Source organism: Mandrillus leucophaeus, unplaced genomic scaffold (genome assembly GCF_000951045.1).
Source record: "Mandrillus leucophaeus isolate KB7577 unplaced genomic scaffold, Mleu.le_1.0 Scaffold554, whole genome shotgun sequence".
Classification (NCBI taxonomy): domain Eukaryota; kingdom Metazoa; phylum Chordata; class Mammalia; order Primates; family Cercopithecidae; genus Mandrillus; species Mandrillus leucophaeus.
Genome location: NW_012105964.1, coordinates 602,064 through 617,255, shown reverse-complemented (window position 1 = coordinate 617,255; position 15,192 = coordinate 602,064). Strand labels below are relative to the sequence as shown.

Genomic DNA, 15,192 nt, shown 5'->3' with positions numbered 1-15,192 from the left:
TTTTCTATGACTATTGCATTCATAAGTTAGCTGAGCACTTTCCAACCACTGTATTTACTGAATTACTAGGAGTCATGCACTCCCAGGTGGTGCAGGACTGAGATGTGCCCTTCTACTGATTGCTGCATGGCCCTCTCTTGTCTCCAGCTCCTGTCACTTGTAGAGCTTTGGCTCAGGGTCTCATTCACTTTACTTCCCAGGTGGGAAATTACTTTTTGGGTTATGACTCAGGGTTTGGTAGGCTCCTTTTAAAAGCTAGTTTTACATGTATTTTATCTTATAGGCATTCTCAAAGTTACCAGCATATAGAAGACACACTTCCCTCTGTTTAGAACTGACATAAATTCTTTATCTCTATCCATTTGAATAGAAATAAGAGGCAAGCTGGCCGGCCACAGTGGCTCACACCTGTAATCTCAGCACTTTGGGAGGCTGAGGCGGGTGGATCACTTTAGGCCAGGAGTTTGAGACCAGCCTGGCCAATATGGTGAAACCCCATCTCTACTAAAAATACCAAAAAATTAGCCGGACATAGTGGCACATGCCTGTAATCCCAGCTACTCAGAAGGCTGAGGCACAAGAATTGTTGGAACCCAGGAGCCAGAGGTTGCAATGAGCCGAGATTGTGCCGCTGCACTCCAGCCTGGGCAACAGAATGAGACTCTGTCTCAACAACAACAATAACAACAACAACAAAAATAAATAAATAAAAATAAGGGGCAAGCTAAGTTAGGCAGCTAGGATGATGAACTTGAATCAGATGTCAATTGATTTTCTTATTTTTTAAAAAATTGTGGTATTCAAACACAAGAGAAAACATTTCTATGAAATAGCCAACATGTACAACACAAAAATTTTATATCTCTTAAATACCTTGGCAATTGACAATTATATTTTTAAGTGATTTTTGTAAATTACTTGAAAAGATAATCGTAAAAAGATTTCTTCTCTTTGCCAACTCTGGGGTAAAGAAGGATTCTTAGAACATTTTCATGGAGAAGGCAAAATTCCAAGTTTCGTTTCTTGAGCTTAATTTTTATAGATTGAGCTATATTTGTTCTATATCTGTGTCCATAAGTCAGTTATTCAGATAATGAAAAAGCATTTAAAAATCCACCTTGGTATGAATTTTTGGTTACTGTGTTTTAATTTAAGCCAAAATATTTTGTGGTTTGAATTTCACCCCAAATTATTTCACTATTCCACTTTGCTTTGCATGTGTGAATTAAGCCAGTGGAAGCTTCAGAGGTAATAGAATTTGATGGTGTTAATAAATATAAAAATGAATTTGTACAAAAAATATGAGATGAAGAGTAGGAACACCTGGCACGAGACAGAACATCCTTGTTAGTACCCAGGTAAATTCAGAGTTACTTTCATTTTCTTTTCTCCCCCTGTACATTGGTTGTCAGGTCCAATCAATCATCATGTCCAGTTGTTTCTCACACCTAGTTCTCTCCCCAAACTACCCACTCCTTCCTCTGCACTTAGGCATAATCTCTTGCCCCCAAATTCAGTGGCCTCTGAACAGGTGCTTTTAGACTCTGCCCTCCTCTCAGCCCCATTGTCTATCCTACATTGACTTTCTAAAATATGGATCTGGCCTTGTCAATACCCTGACTAGATGCTTTAATGCATTTAAGGATAAGACCTGAAATCTTTACCATTGCAAAAAGTGGTCTCAATCATCTTTGCAATCTGAGACTTTGCCCACGCCCTTCAATCCAGACACATGGAACGTCCTGTTGTTCCTAGAAGACGTCATACTCTTTTGTGCCTCTGTGCACTTGTACATGCTGTTTTGTTTGCCAGGATCACCTTTGCCCCTTTACTACTTTACTGTGCACTGTCCTATCCTATTCTCCCTTCAAAAATCAGGTAAAACATCACTAAGCCTGTTTGGGGAGTTGGCACTCCCAAGTTTTTGGCCTCTGGAGCATTTGCACATATCTTTATTTGATGATGGTTGGTTCCCTAGCATTCATTCTCTCTTTCTTTGACCAACAGCTCTCAGATCCCTGGGGATCTGTCTCTCCTCCATTGTCAGGGTATGGGGATTGGCTTGACCTCACGCTCAACCCAAATGATGGCTCTCACTGACTTAAGAGCATTTCACTTTCTTGGCTCCAGTAACTGACTCAAGGGTGATCTGAACCAGTTCAATCGGCATGAACCCATAACTGTACTGTGGTTGTGACACACAGATATCACTTCTCTTCTGGGTTTGGTGGTGTGATGGTATCACACCACTTAGATTGGTATCACCATCCCCCTGCAACAAGGAGAGCCTTCCTAAGGCTACAAACAAGCACTTTAAGGAGGAAGAGTTGAGAGAAGGAGCTGAGAAACATCAGTGAACCCCCAATCAGGGCAAGGCTTAAGCTAGTTCTGCCTTCTAAACTACTCTTCATAAGCCAAAAACAAATAAAAGCTAACTAACTGAAACTGACTAACCACCATTTTTTGATAACCCAGCATAGGTAAAGTTTGTTTATTTACATTTTTCTTTGCATCTCAACATATTGCAGCCACCTGGGGACATCGTAATTGTTCAGTAAGTGTTTATGAAAAGATGGGAAAGAAGGAGACTTGTAGTTTTTCCTCAGTATTTTCTGCTTGGCTATGTAAGTAGCAAAACTTTGCTCTGCTATTTTTAGATTTCAATTCTTTTGTATTTTATTTCTTGGAAAAAATATGGAAAAGATGTTTCAGTAAAAACAAAGGACTTACACAAGAAAAAAATCAGGAATTTCTGGTTCTCATTTATTTTCAACAAGGAACATATCAGAGAATTTGCAGGACCTGACATTGTCTGTCCCTGGAAGGCACTAGAAATTGAGGGACTGTAAATTTGCAGCTGTTAAAATAAAGTGTTAATTTTTAGTTTTAAAATAATACTCTATTTTGTGCCAATTATCTTCTTTCTCCAGATGCACTCTCTCTGCTTCTCTACCCTGCTCTGCAACCCAGAAGGCAGACCTGCATGGCCTACATCAATAGGAGGCCTTATCATTTGGTTTGGCCAATGGGAAGCCTCAGCAGGTGGCAGGGTGGGAGTAGTGGGTAGGAGTAGTGGGTGGGAGAAGAAGAAAATGTGGTTGGGGTATTTATGGCCCCATTGGGTATTTATACTCTCCTTGCAGGGGATCATCTAAGGCTGACTGTGTCTCTTGACCAGAGGTAGTTAGTCCTTGATAATGGGCTCTAGGCAGCGTACTCTTTATGACTCTCTCTACCCTGGTTCTGGCAGCTATTCCCTCCTCTCTTTTGCAACTCACCCTAGGTTACTGCAGCAACCCTTACAATTCTTCTACACCTTTGCAAATAAACTCATTTGAACTGCCTAATTTGAGTGTGCCATCTGTTTTCTGGTGGGAACCCAAGTGATACATATATATTTCAGAAATAAAAAAATTAAACAGGAACAATACAAATCTAATGCACTTTTATGCTGCTCCATGAAATATTATCTTTTAAGATTGGCGGAAGAATAGAACCCATGTTAGCTGTGCCCATAGAAAAATGACTAAAAAGACAAATCAGGGAGGAGAAATGCTTAGAGGGCTTTCTTGGTTGTCGTCAAGCAGGTCTTCCCATTGCACAACCTCAGGGGTGCCAATCACAGGATAATTCAGGCTAACTTTAGGAAATTTTGACAACCAGAACTATTTCTGTTTAATATAAAGAGAATGAGAGGAAATCAAGTACCTTTATTTGGGTGAAATGAGGTTAAAACTGGTACTAAGAAGAACCACAAAGAGAAAAAGAAATCCCCAAACAATTCAGCCTCTTTTGGCCTTGGGATTTGCTCCTTTAGTGTAAAACTTCTGAAATAATACGGACTAAGAGTTGTGTATCAAAGTAAGAAACTTTGGTTTAGAGGTTTGTTCACATCAGAATACATGATATATATATTTTTTTCTAGCACCAATTGGCAAAACTACCAGTTTCCTAAGGCTTGTGCTATATCCTTGTCTAATTCTTTGGTCATGACTGGGACCAAAGTTTGGGAACTTCCTGCACCCTAGTTTGGGAAAGGGTGGATCGTCATGATTTCCCATTCCTGAGGGTTGCTACTGCTCCTACTTGATCTTTGTAACAGTTGTGTTCTCTGAGAAGTGTTTCTAACTTCTCTCCCAATGTCTCCCCTTCTTTCTGATGCTCCTCCCTTTTCATGGCCATGCTTCCTATCCTGTGAACAGGGCTGTGCCTCTGTCTCAGCTTGGCTTTCTCTGAAGTGCAGCTGTAGCAGTGCGGAGTTAAAAATAACGACATCTTGTGAGACTAGGAAGGAGGATGAGAGTGGGGAGCAGGAAGCATGTTCATTAAGGGCTTTTAAATTTCCAAATGACCCGTCTGAGTCATTAACAGACTTGTCTAAGAACATCTGACAACTTGGAGGGGGAAAGAGGTGTTTCTATGTTGTACTCTGAGTGTGTTATGAGGGTTTATGTTAACAAGGAGGGAAAAAATACTTGTCCATACTGACAATGAGCTGAATTTCAGGCTGTGGGAAACCAGAACAAAGTGTTAATTCTGGTGTAAGTCAGCTGTCCAAGAATCCTACATCCTGACTGCCGGCCCTGGTATCACAATGTTCACTAATTAGCCAGCACTCTTACTATGTGGGCACATGTTCTATACACAGGGCAAGTCAAAGGTTCTATAGTGAAACCTCACTCATTCATACCTATTGGAAGTGGCCATCAGGCTTAATGAGAAACCTCAGTTATGGGATAGCTATTTCAGGTGTATAATTTTTTAAGAATACATAGTAATAGAAATACATAACATAAGAAATGCAAAGACAGGTATTTTTCTAGCCCTGCTTTAATGGATAACAATCCAGGGTTATTCATGTATTCAGTGTTAAAAGAGGTGTAAGATACTACGTTTTTTAAACTTATGTTTTTTTAAAGAAACAGTCAAGTGAAGAAGTAAATTTGTATACAATCACATTTGGAGATGATGAGTTCCATAATCAGAGTGTGCGTGGTATTAATGGTGCAGAGAAGACACAGTTTGCCTTGGTGGAAAGGGGGCAAGAGCCAGGGAATGCTTCTGGAAGAACGTGGGAGTTGAGTTGGAGTTGGTTTAGGATGGGTACTCTAGGCACAGCAAATAGCATGTGCAAAGGTACTATGGCAGGGAAACAGACTACTTATGTTAACTGGTATTTTGTTTTTAGTTTATTCAGAATAATGGAGAATGCTCTCCTTTCAGGGAGAAGGTCATGAAAGGGCTCCTGTCTATGTACAGTGCTTACCTTGATTAATAAGCCAACACCCACATCAATGAACTTTAAGAAGATAATGCTTTGAAGAAAAAAATTTTCCAAATATTTCCTGAACATTAATGGCAGGTGTTATGGCTTTGATAGTTTAGACAAAATATAGACTGCATGCATTTCAGTTCATGTTGATACAGATACTTTCAGGAATCTGAAAATATCTGTACTTTCAGGTCACAGATGTGAACAGAACACAAAATGTCTGGAAAATTCCACCATAGCACAGAGGCATAAGGAAGGATGTTGTGTGGGGGCTGACAAACATGCTCAATATTGGTGTGTCTGCAAGTCTACTAAATTTATTTCAAAGAGTTTATTCTCTTATCAAGGTTAAACGCCTTCAGCATCTTGTTCAAACTGTTTATTGCATAGCAAACGTTTCTCCAGAATGGCAGAAAGATAAGGGTTTGGAGCAGTGACAGAAATCAAATGAGCTAATTTCAAACCAGTGGACTTGCATTCCACATTAGAGAGAATTTCCTGAACAAAAGATATTAAAACTGTTACCTTAATATTTATTTAAAACTACTAAATCGTTAATACATTGTGCCAGTTTCCCTGCTTCCCTGCAGGACATCTGCAATGATCTGCACTCCTCATGGCTGCTCACTAAGCAAACTGTCAAACTGCACTGGGTTATTGAATTGGAGTGGAAGAAGGCACAGGCTGAGACTGTCGGTGAGCTGAGGGTTGCTGCTCAGGAGGGCATGGGCAGCTCGCTGACCAGGAATGCCTCTGCCTCCGCTTGCTTTGTCTGAGAACTTGGCCCTGCTCTATGGAGCCAGTTGTGCCTCCATTTTACTTGGTGTACATTTCACTTTTGCTGAAGTGTTGGGTTAAGAACAGAATTTAGGTTAGATATGAATGTATACAGATCTCATTCTTAGTTTTCACACTATCATGGGTTACAATTCTGGATTGTATCTGTAGTACAGAAAATTTGGGTGATTTTCTGTGCATTCTGTTTATGCTTTCTGGAGGTCAGAGGGCTCCAGCAGATGGAGGTTATTTCCTCAGCCTATACTAGAGAGAGCCAGTCATCATGATATTTACAAAACACTCACACCATCCATTCATCTCCTCATGCAAAAGATAATTATTGATCACCATGATGTTCCTGACACCATGCTGAGAGCAGCCACGCTAGCTAAAATGGCACCTCACTCATTACCAAACCAGGTCCCGAGATAGTCCTAAAATTCAGGAGCAAGTGGCAGCACTGAGACTAGAAACTGTGTCTTTTGATCCCAGACCCTGTGCTTTCTCTACTCCCCACAGGGCTCCCTGGGAGTGAGTTGGGACTGTCCCTGGCAGGCACCTGCATCTGGAAGCCATGCTTCAGTGTCTCTTGGCTGGGTATTGCCCTTCTGGAAAAATCCTTTCCACTTTCAAATTTATTTTATTCTTTACATGCTCAAAGAGGACATGGGGTGAACAAATTAGTGGATGGGTACCTCAAAGTATGATTTTCCACAGGGTTTGGTCCAGGAAGCAGAGTTGGCCAAATGCAATGCGGAGATTTCAAAGATTTTTTTAAAATAGAGAAAAATTCCTTTGTGAATGATAATGAAATCCAAGCTGTCAGGCTGTGTTTGGTGTCAAACAGAGATTTGAGATGGTCCTCAGTATGAGTGTGGGTAGTGAAGAAAGGGGTGCAGTGGAGTGTCCTCTCGTCCATGCTGAGAGAATATTGAAGAGGAGTCAGAAATGAGAATCAAATTATCGCGACTGAAAATTTTCATACCTTATTCTGGTGAACTATATATCAAAGGGGGAGAATAAAAAAAGTCACAAAATGAATTACTAATTAGAAATTGTCCTCAAGGTTTGCTTACTGCCTGATGCATTCCAGCAAATTACTACTTTTGAATTTGTTAAATAATTATCTGCAATGGTTAATATTTGTAATATGCAAACATGCATTATTTTTAGATATATGCCCAATGCAATGGGTTGGATTTCTGGGTAACCATCAGTTGCTTCTTCTGGATATTATCAAAAGAAGTAGATGCCTTTCAGCCCTAATATAATTGACTCAATTCTAAAATCAATCTCTCAGTTTAATAACCCCAGGTGCTATGCCAATGCCCACACACAGGATGATCAATTAAGCACTATTGTGGAAAAGGCATTCAAAGGGCAGTTTTTTCCTTGCTATCATATTATGCCCCATGGAGATGGAAATAGATGATGCAGCAATGGTAAACTCAGCCAATTTACTTACCCATGGCCAGGAGACTGGGTTACTTTGACACTTCTCATAATTCTGTGGTGATTACTCAAAGGAAATGAATGACTTCAGGAAACTGAGGGATACGTCTATCTGGGTGACAATCCAGGTGGTGTCCGAACTTGTGGCAGGTTTCCCAACAGAATTACTTATCTGGATGTGGAAAGCCCAGAAAGAGCTGTTCACAGGAAGAGGCTCTGAGGAGGAGCTAGAATCGGAGGAAGAATTTGGGTTCTCGAGTCAAAACCGGAAGGGAATCAGGGCCGGAAAGGATGATGCTGGCTAATGTGGCTGCACAGAGAGTTTTGTCCTCCAGATTTCAGGTATCTGATGACACTGATGAGCTCTTTTCTGGGGTGCAAGGAAGCCTTGTAAGGGAACTTCATGATCCCCCACCATGTTAGTTCAGTGAATCATGCATCTTCCCGGTTCCCGGTTTTAGTGGTAATTCATCCTGTAGGTGCAGCTATAGGAGATGGAGTGATAGAAAGAACTGAGGCTGTGCGCAGACCAGGGAACAGGCGGTACATTCTTTACCTGGAACATTCAAGTCCAAGCGGAGAAAAGTTTTCTAACCTTTCCCAGGGGTATTTTCAGTTTATTGATCTCTCCAGAAAACTTGAAAATCCTCAAAGGAACAAAACTGATGGTTTCGGATACTATGACAGATAATGGGGTAGGTTTCTTTTATGAATTAAAAAATGCTGTTTCTCCTTCAGTCATTCCACAATCAGGAACTAATTATGAAATCCCTACTATGTGCAGGCTGTAGGCCAGGCTTTAGAGATAGCTACAATGGAGCAGAAACAGATTAGTGGGAGGTGCTCCTGGATCTTACTGGCTACGTGGGGGATGTGATGGGAGACAAGCAGACAAACGATTGTAAACTCACAGCCACTACCAGGTGGCAAAGGATGACACTTCTGACTCCTAGAGTTTATTGCAGAGGTCTGACCTAAGCAGGGAGGACCTCCAGGAAGTGATGATTGGGTTGAAATCAGAAGGGTAGGCACAGAGGGGAGGCGAGCACTTCAGGCACAGGAACTGCAAGGATGCACGTCTGGGATGGGAGGAGCTTGAGGGAGGCAAGGTTCTGAAAGTGTGTCACATGGAAAGGGCAAGAGGGAAGGTGGTGAGAGGTGCTGCTGGAGCATAAACCCTGTCACCTTGTAAATAGTGCAAAATTGTGACCGTGTCAGCAGAGTAAGTGAGGAAGTCATGGAAGGCTTTTAAGACAATGGGGAGTGATGTTTCAAAATAAAGACACTCTGACCACTATTTGGAGAATAGATGTGGTGGGACGAGTGGGGAAGCAGGAGATCAGGGCCAGATTGAACAGCTCGCTTAGTAACTAACACCAGTAGGATCTGGTGATGGGCTGAGTATGGGGTAAGGAGGAAGGTGCTGTCCTCCTGTGTCTGTTAGAAGTGCCAGTATTCTTAGTTACCCAAATAAAACAATGTGGAGTCCTACTAGTCTCTTTCACTTTTTTTTTTTCCTTCTGAGACACAGTCTCGTTCTGTCACCCAAGCTGAAATGCAGTGGTAGGGTCATGGCTCGCTGCAGCCTCAAATTTTTGTGCTCAAGCAATTCTCTGCCTCAGCCTCTGGAGTAGCTGGAACTACAGGCATGTATCACTATGCCTGGCTAATTTTTGTTTTGTAGAGACAAGGTCTCACTATGTTGACCAGACTGGTCTTGAACTTCTGAGTCAAGTGATCTTTCTGCCTTAGCCTCCCAAAGTGCTCAGATTACAGGAATGAGTCATCTTGCCTGGCTTTTTCCCCTTTCTCCAGTTCCATCTCTAATAAGTTGCAAGATTCTGCCAAGGCCACTGCACACCCACATTGCTAAAGTAGCTTCTGGGGAAAATGAGAGATGCTCTGCTGTCCTCCATGCAGGGTGGGATTGTTGGGGAAACTCTTGTCAGCCATGTCATCTGCCTTTGTTTTAGAGACTCCGGTCATATGTAATAAGCAGCATCCCTTATCTATTTCTACCTGTGACATAAGAAATTTATATTTGGTATTTGCCCCCAGTTCCTCACACAGAGGTCCTAAAACCCTTGGAATTTCTGGAATGACAGGAGTGTCTTTTGTTCTAGTGAGGCAACTCTTTAGAGTCCCTGAATAGCTTCAGGATGGGGCCTTTCACCAGAAAGGCTAAGTCATCATTAGAAGCCTGGGACTTTCAGGCCCATCCACCATCTACCAGGGAGGGGAGAGGGGCCGGAGACTGGGTTGATAATCTTGCCTACGTGATGAAGCCTCCTTAAAAACCCCTGAATGATGAAGTGGAGAGCTTCTGAGTTGGTGCACATATCCATGTGCCAGAAGGTAATGCGCCCCAACTTCACAGGGACAGATACTCCTGTGCTTGGGACCCTTCCAGACCTCGCCCTATGTGCCTCTTTCTCTGGCATCTTATTTGTATCCTTTAACAAACTGGTAAAGTAAGTAAATTTCCTTTTTAGTTTTATGAAATGTTCTAGCAAATTATTGAATCTGAGGAGGGGGTTCTGGGAACCCCCAATTTGTACCCAAGTTGGCCGGAAGTGTGAGAAGTCTGGGGAACTGCTACTTATGATTGGCATCTGAAGTTGGGGGCAGTCTTGTGGGACTGAGCCCTTAATCTGTGGGGTCTCTGCTAATTCCAGGCACTTAGTATCATCCGGTTGGCATCCACAGAGAACTGGAGAACTGCCTGGTGTGGAAAACCCACACGTTTGGTATTAGAATTGTTGTGTGAATAGAGAATACTGAGTGTTTTCTTTTGCTACCCAAGACAAAAATGGAAAGACTCATTAAAAATCAGTCCCCAAACTTGCTGTTATTGCTCTCGTTTTTGGAAGATGGAGAGATTTTGTCAGCTGAGAGCAGGTAGTTACCTGACTGCAGTGATCTCAAGGCAGGGCATCCAGCTAAATGATTCCAAGGCCATCTACAGGCTGAAGAGGATCAGGAAAACTACCCTACCATATTCTTCAATGGCAACAGAATGAAATGATTTAACAAATTTTCACAGCTCAATTGAAGCCAAAATTCTAATTTCTCAAAAGTTCCGATCTAGTCATGTCTTCCCAGTGAGTGTGATAAATAAAGGTTGAAACATTCATTCTTGTCACCAGGGGATAGTGGGATTGACGTGTTTGCACCAAACACATCAGGCTGTCGCCCACCACAAGCAGGATCTTCACACTCTGGTCTTTCAGGGTGTACAGTCTTCTTTGGAAAAGTCTATTCCTCTATCCACCTCTAGCATTACCCTTTCTGTAAACCTATTACCTATGAGTTAATTGTTTAACAGATAATCATAATTATAAGAGAAACTAAATTGTAATTGTTCTCATTTCTGAGTGCTTACTTCATGACAGGCTAAGTATGTTTTCTACATTATTTCATTTAATCTTTATAACAATTCTGAGAAGTAGGGACTGTTAGCTCATTTTTTTTGAGATGAGAAAAGAGAAGCTATGGAAGTTAGGTAACTTGCAGAATGTATTCGGATATTAATGGGAGAGGTGGGAGTCAAACAAAACCTATAACTTTCCATGACTTATGCCCAGAATCTGGGCTTGCAGTTACATTTCATCATTCTTCAAATGTTTTCTGAGTGCCTAAACGTTTTGTGAACAGTTCTAGGCACTGAAGAGATGGTTGGAAATAAGTTAGATAACTTGTTTATCTGGTCCTTCGATTTTCCGCCCAAACTTAGAATGAATAACATTAGACAAAACTGTTGTTAAGAAAGATTGTCTAGTACTAACCCTGTGCATGAATGGGGCAGAGTCGACTCCGGGGGAAAATAGGGTGGGATGGGGGCAAGAGTAACATTCAGTAGTCCCTACTTAGTGCCAGACACTGGGTTTTTAACTCACTTTCTCCTTTAAATTCCCCACTTTTGGACAAATTAGGTAGTTTTAGCCCTGCTTGACAGATGTGGAAATTGACTCTCAAAGAAATTGAGAAAACTGCTGCCAGTTGCTCAGCATGAGGGTGGTGGAGCAGAATTTAAGCCCACATCTGTTTGTCCAGCACCCAAATTCTTTCCATCAGCATCCCCAGTATAAAGTGATTTTAGATTTTACATGATGAACCTGGAGGAGCACATGCTTATTCGTTCAGAGGCTTATTTTGTTTTCAACCAGAGTGGAACCTTGTGAGTGTAATCACTACCATTTGTTGACAATGGCAAGGCAAGCTGTACAGATGAAATTAGAGTGTCAAGGCCAGGTGACTGATGTTTGCCAAAGGCATGAAAACAGCATTTTACACCCAAGGTAATGATGCTGCAGATTCCTGCACGTCAAACAGACTCCATTGCTATGTTCAGGGAAAGTATAATAATATTGTTCAGAGTCAGCAAAGATAATGTGCATCTGGTTCCAGTTCTGATGAAGCTGTAAAAGTTGCAACCCAGATGTTGTGCTATTAATTTGGGTGACATGATTATTATTACTTTGGCCTCTCTTTTCCAAATATGTTAACAACAGCAACAACAGCAACAACAAAGTTAGTATGATTTAAAGTTTCATGTAACATGATGTTTTGAGACATGCAGTCAGGAAACTAGAGTGATATACGAACAAAATTTATTTCCCTAGTTTTAAAAATAACTTTCTTGGCCGGGCACGGTGGTTTACACCTGTAATCCCAGCACTTTGGGAGGCTGAGGCAGGTGGATCACGAAGTCAGGAGATCGAGACCATCCTGGCTAACAAGGTGAAACCCCATCTCTACTAAAAAAATACAAAAAAAAAAAAACCAACAAATTAGCCAGGCGTGGTGGCAGGCGCCTGTAGTCCCAGCTACTCGGGAGGCTGAGGCAGGAGAATGGCGTGAACCCTGGAGGCGGAGCTTGCAGTGAGCCGAGATGGCGCCACTGCACTCCAGCCTGGGCAACAGAGTGAGACTCCGTCTCAAAAAAAAAAAAAAAAAAAAAAAAAAAGACTTTTTGAAGACCTGAGTAAAGAGAGCCTGTCCTGATGAGCTCATTCACTGTCAGACATTTTTGTTCTTTTGAAATCATTGCATTTCCACTATGGTTTAGTATGAACAAAGAAAATCAGGAACTCTTTTCTTACTTGAGTTCCAGGGGTGCAGAGACCATAGAGCTTATTTTCTTCTTGTCATTTTAAAAATGTACAAATCTCAGAGCTGCTTTGGTATTTATTATTGATATAGAAAGAATGCTCATTATTTAACATGCCTGTGCCTCCCTTCAGGGGATGGCAAATACCCGTTTTTGTGTCTCTGGAAACAATCTGGTTATAATATCCCATTTACAACAGGGAGTTGTGTACCTCCGGTTACTCGGAACAGGTAACGCCAGTATCAGGCATTGAAAATCTCCAGTCTAGAGATTAAGATGGCAAATAGGAGGAAGGACTAGTTTATAACTCCCACTCCGATGGACTGAGTGGTATGTGGAGACTCACATCATAAAGTTGCTCCAGGAACTACCGCAGGAACATACCAGAAAAGCTGAGAGAATCCACAGACCCTTTGAAGGGACAGAATCACTGCTGCAGGATCCCTGAGATGCGGGAAAACTGTGAACTGACGTGCTTTCTTGACAGAGAGGCTCGTGGTCTGGGGCAAGTTCTCAGCCCTGGTCACCAGTTACCAGACTCAGTGCTGTTGTGGAGGCACAGTGGGAGTGGTAGACCGGCCTTTAGGACTCTGGGCTGTGTGACAGTGGGGTGAGGCCAATGACTGCCGGCTTTTCCCCACTTCCCTGATGACCTGTATGACTCAGCAGAGGCAGCCATAATCCCCCTGCGAATATAACTCCACTGGACTGGCAACCACACTGTCATCCCCCACAGCAGCCACAGCAAGCCCTGCCAAAGGAGAGGCTGAGCTCAGACATGCCTATCCAAGCCCCTAACTGGTGGTCCTCCTCTATCTGCCCTGGTAGCTGAAGACAAAAGTTATAATCTCTTGGGAGCTCTATAGCCCTGCCTACCACCTGAGAAACCTGAATACTTAACCAGGTGTCCCTGGTAAGTTTGCATCCTCCCTATAGGACTGCGGCTGATGCTCTTAAAAGCGTTACCTCCTGTCTGGAGGCCAACAAACAGAAAACCAGCACACTAAACAAAAACATAACCAAGGACGCTTACAGAGTCCACTTCACTCCCCTGCTACCTCCACTGAAGCAGGTGCTGGTATCCATGGCTGCAAGACCTGAAGGTGGATCACATCACAGGACTCTTTGCAGACACTCTCCAGTACCAGCCTGGAGTCCCGTAGCTCTGCAGGGTGGCTAGACTCAGAACAGCAAAAAATAAAATCACTGCAGTTTGACTCTCAGGAAGCCCCATTCCTAGGGGAAGGGGAAGAACACCACATCAAGGGAGCACTCTGTGGGACAAAAGAACCTGAACAGCAGCCCTTGAATCCCAGGTCTTCCCTCCGACAGTCTACCCAAATGAGAAGGAATCAGAAAAACAATTCTGGTAATATGACAAAACAACGATCTTTACACACCGAAAAGATCATACCAGCTCACCAGCAATGGATCCAAACCAAGAAAAAAATCTCTTAATTGCCAGAAAAAGGATTCAGAAGGTCAATTACTAGGCTAACCAAGGAGGCACCAGACAAAGGTGAAGTCCAGCTTAAAAAAAAATCAAAAACATGATACAGGGTATGAAAGGAAACTTCATAAATAGAGAACATAAATAAAAAAGAGTCACAATTTCTGGAAATCAAGGACACATTTAGAGAAATGCAAAATGCACTGGAAATTCTCAGCATAGAATCAAACAAGCAGAAGAAAGAACTTCAGAGCTTGAAGACAAGGTTTTTGAATTAACCCAATCCATCAAAGACAAAGAAAAAAGAATTTTAAAAATGAGCAAAACCTCCAAGAAATTTAGGACTATGTTAAATGTTCAAAACTAAGAATAATTGGTGTTCCCAAGAAAGAGGAATCTAAAAGTTTGGAAAACATGTTTGAGGGAATAATTGAGGAAAACTTCCCAGCCTTGCTAGAGATCTAGACATGCAAATCCAAGAAGCTCAAAAAACATGTGAGAAATTCATCACAAAAATGTCATCACCTGGGCACATAGTCCTCAGGTTATCTAAAGTCAAAAATGAAGGAAATAATCTTTTTATTGTTATTATTATTTAAGTTCTAGGATACATGTGAACAATATGCAGGTTTGTTACATAGGTATATCTGTGTCATGGTGGTTTGCTGCACCCATCAATTTGTCATTTACATTAGTTATTTCTCCTAATACTATCCCTCCCCCAACCCGTAACCCCCCGACAGACCCCAGTGTGTGATGTTCACCGCCTTGTGTCCATGTGTTCTCATTGTTCAACTCCCACCTATGGATGAGAATATGTGGTGTTTGGTTTTCTATCCTTGTGATAGTTTGCTTAGAATGATGGTTTCCAGCTTCATCCATGTCCCTGCAGAGGACATGAACTCATCCTTTTTCATGGCTGCATAGTATTCTATGGTGTATATGTGCTACAATTTCTTTATCCAGTCAATCATTGATGGACATTTGGGTTCATTCCAAGTCTTTGCTATTGTGAATAGTGCTGTAATAAATATACGCATGCATATGTCCTTATAGTAGCGTGATTTATAATCATTTGGGTATATACTCAGTAATGGGATTACTGGGTCAAATGGTATTTCTAGTTTCCTT

General features: G+C 41.9%; 1 protein-coding gene and 1 long non-coding RNA gene across 4 annotated transcripts in view; one reads left to right on the top strand and one right to left on the bottom strand.

Annotated features, from left to right (window-relative positions):
- Nucleotides 1-15,192, top strand: part of KCNAB1 (potassium channel, voltage gated subfamily A regulatory beta subunit 1) — a 434,134-nt gene that overhangs the window by 102,688 nt on the left and 316,254 nt on the right. The window lies entirely within an intron of this gene.
- LOC105552389 overlaps nt 11,615-15,192 on the bottom strand; it is a 10,010-nt gene continuing 6,432 nt past the window's right edge. The window contains exons 2-3 of the long non-coding RNA XR_001007997.1: nt 12,996-13,055; nt 11,615-11,720 (exon numbers count right to left, since the gene is read on the bottom strand). This is a non-coding gene — a long non-coding RNA (uncharacterized LOC105552389). The remainder of the gene's footprint in view (nt 11,721-12,995; nt 13,056-15,192) is intronic.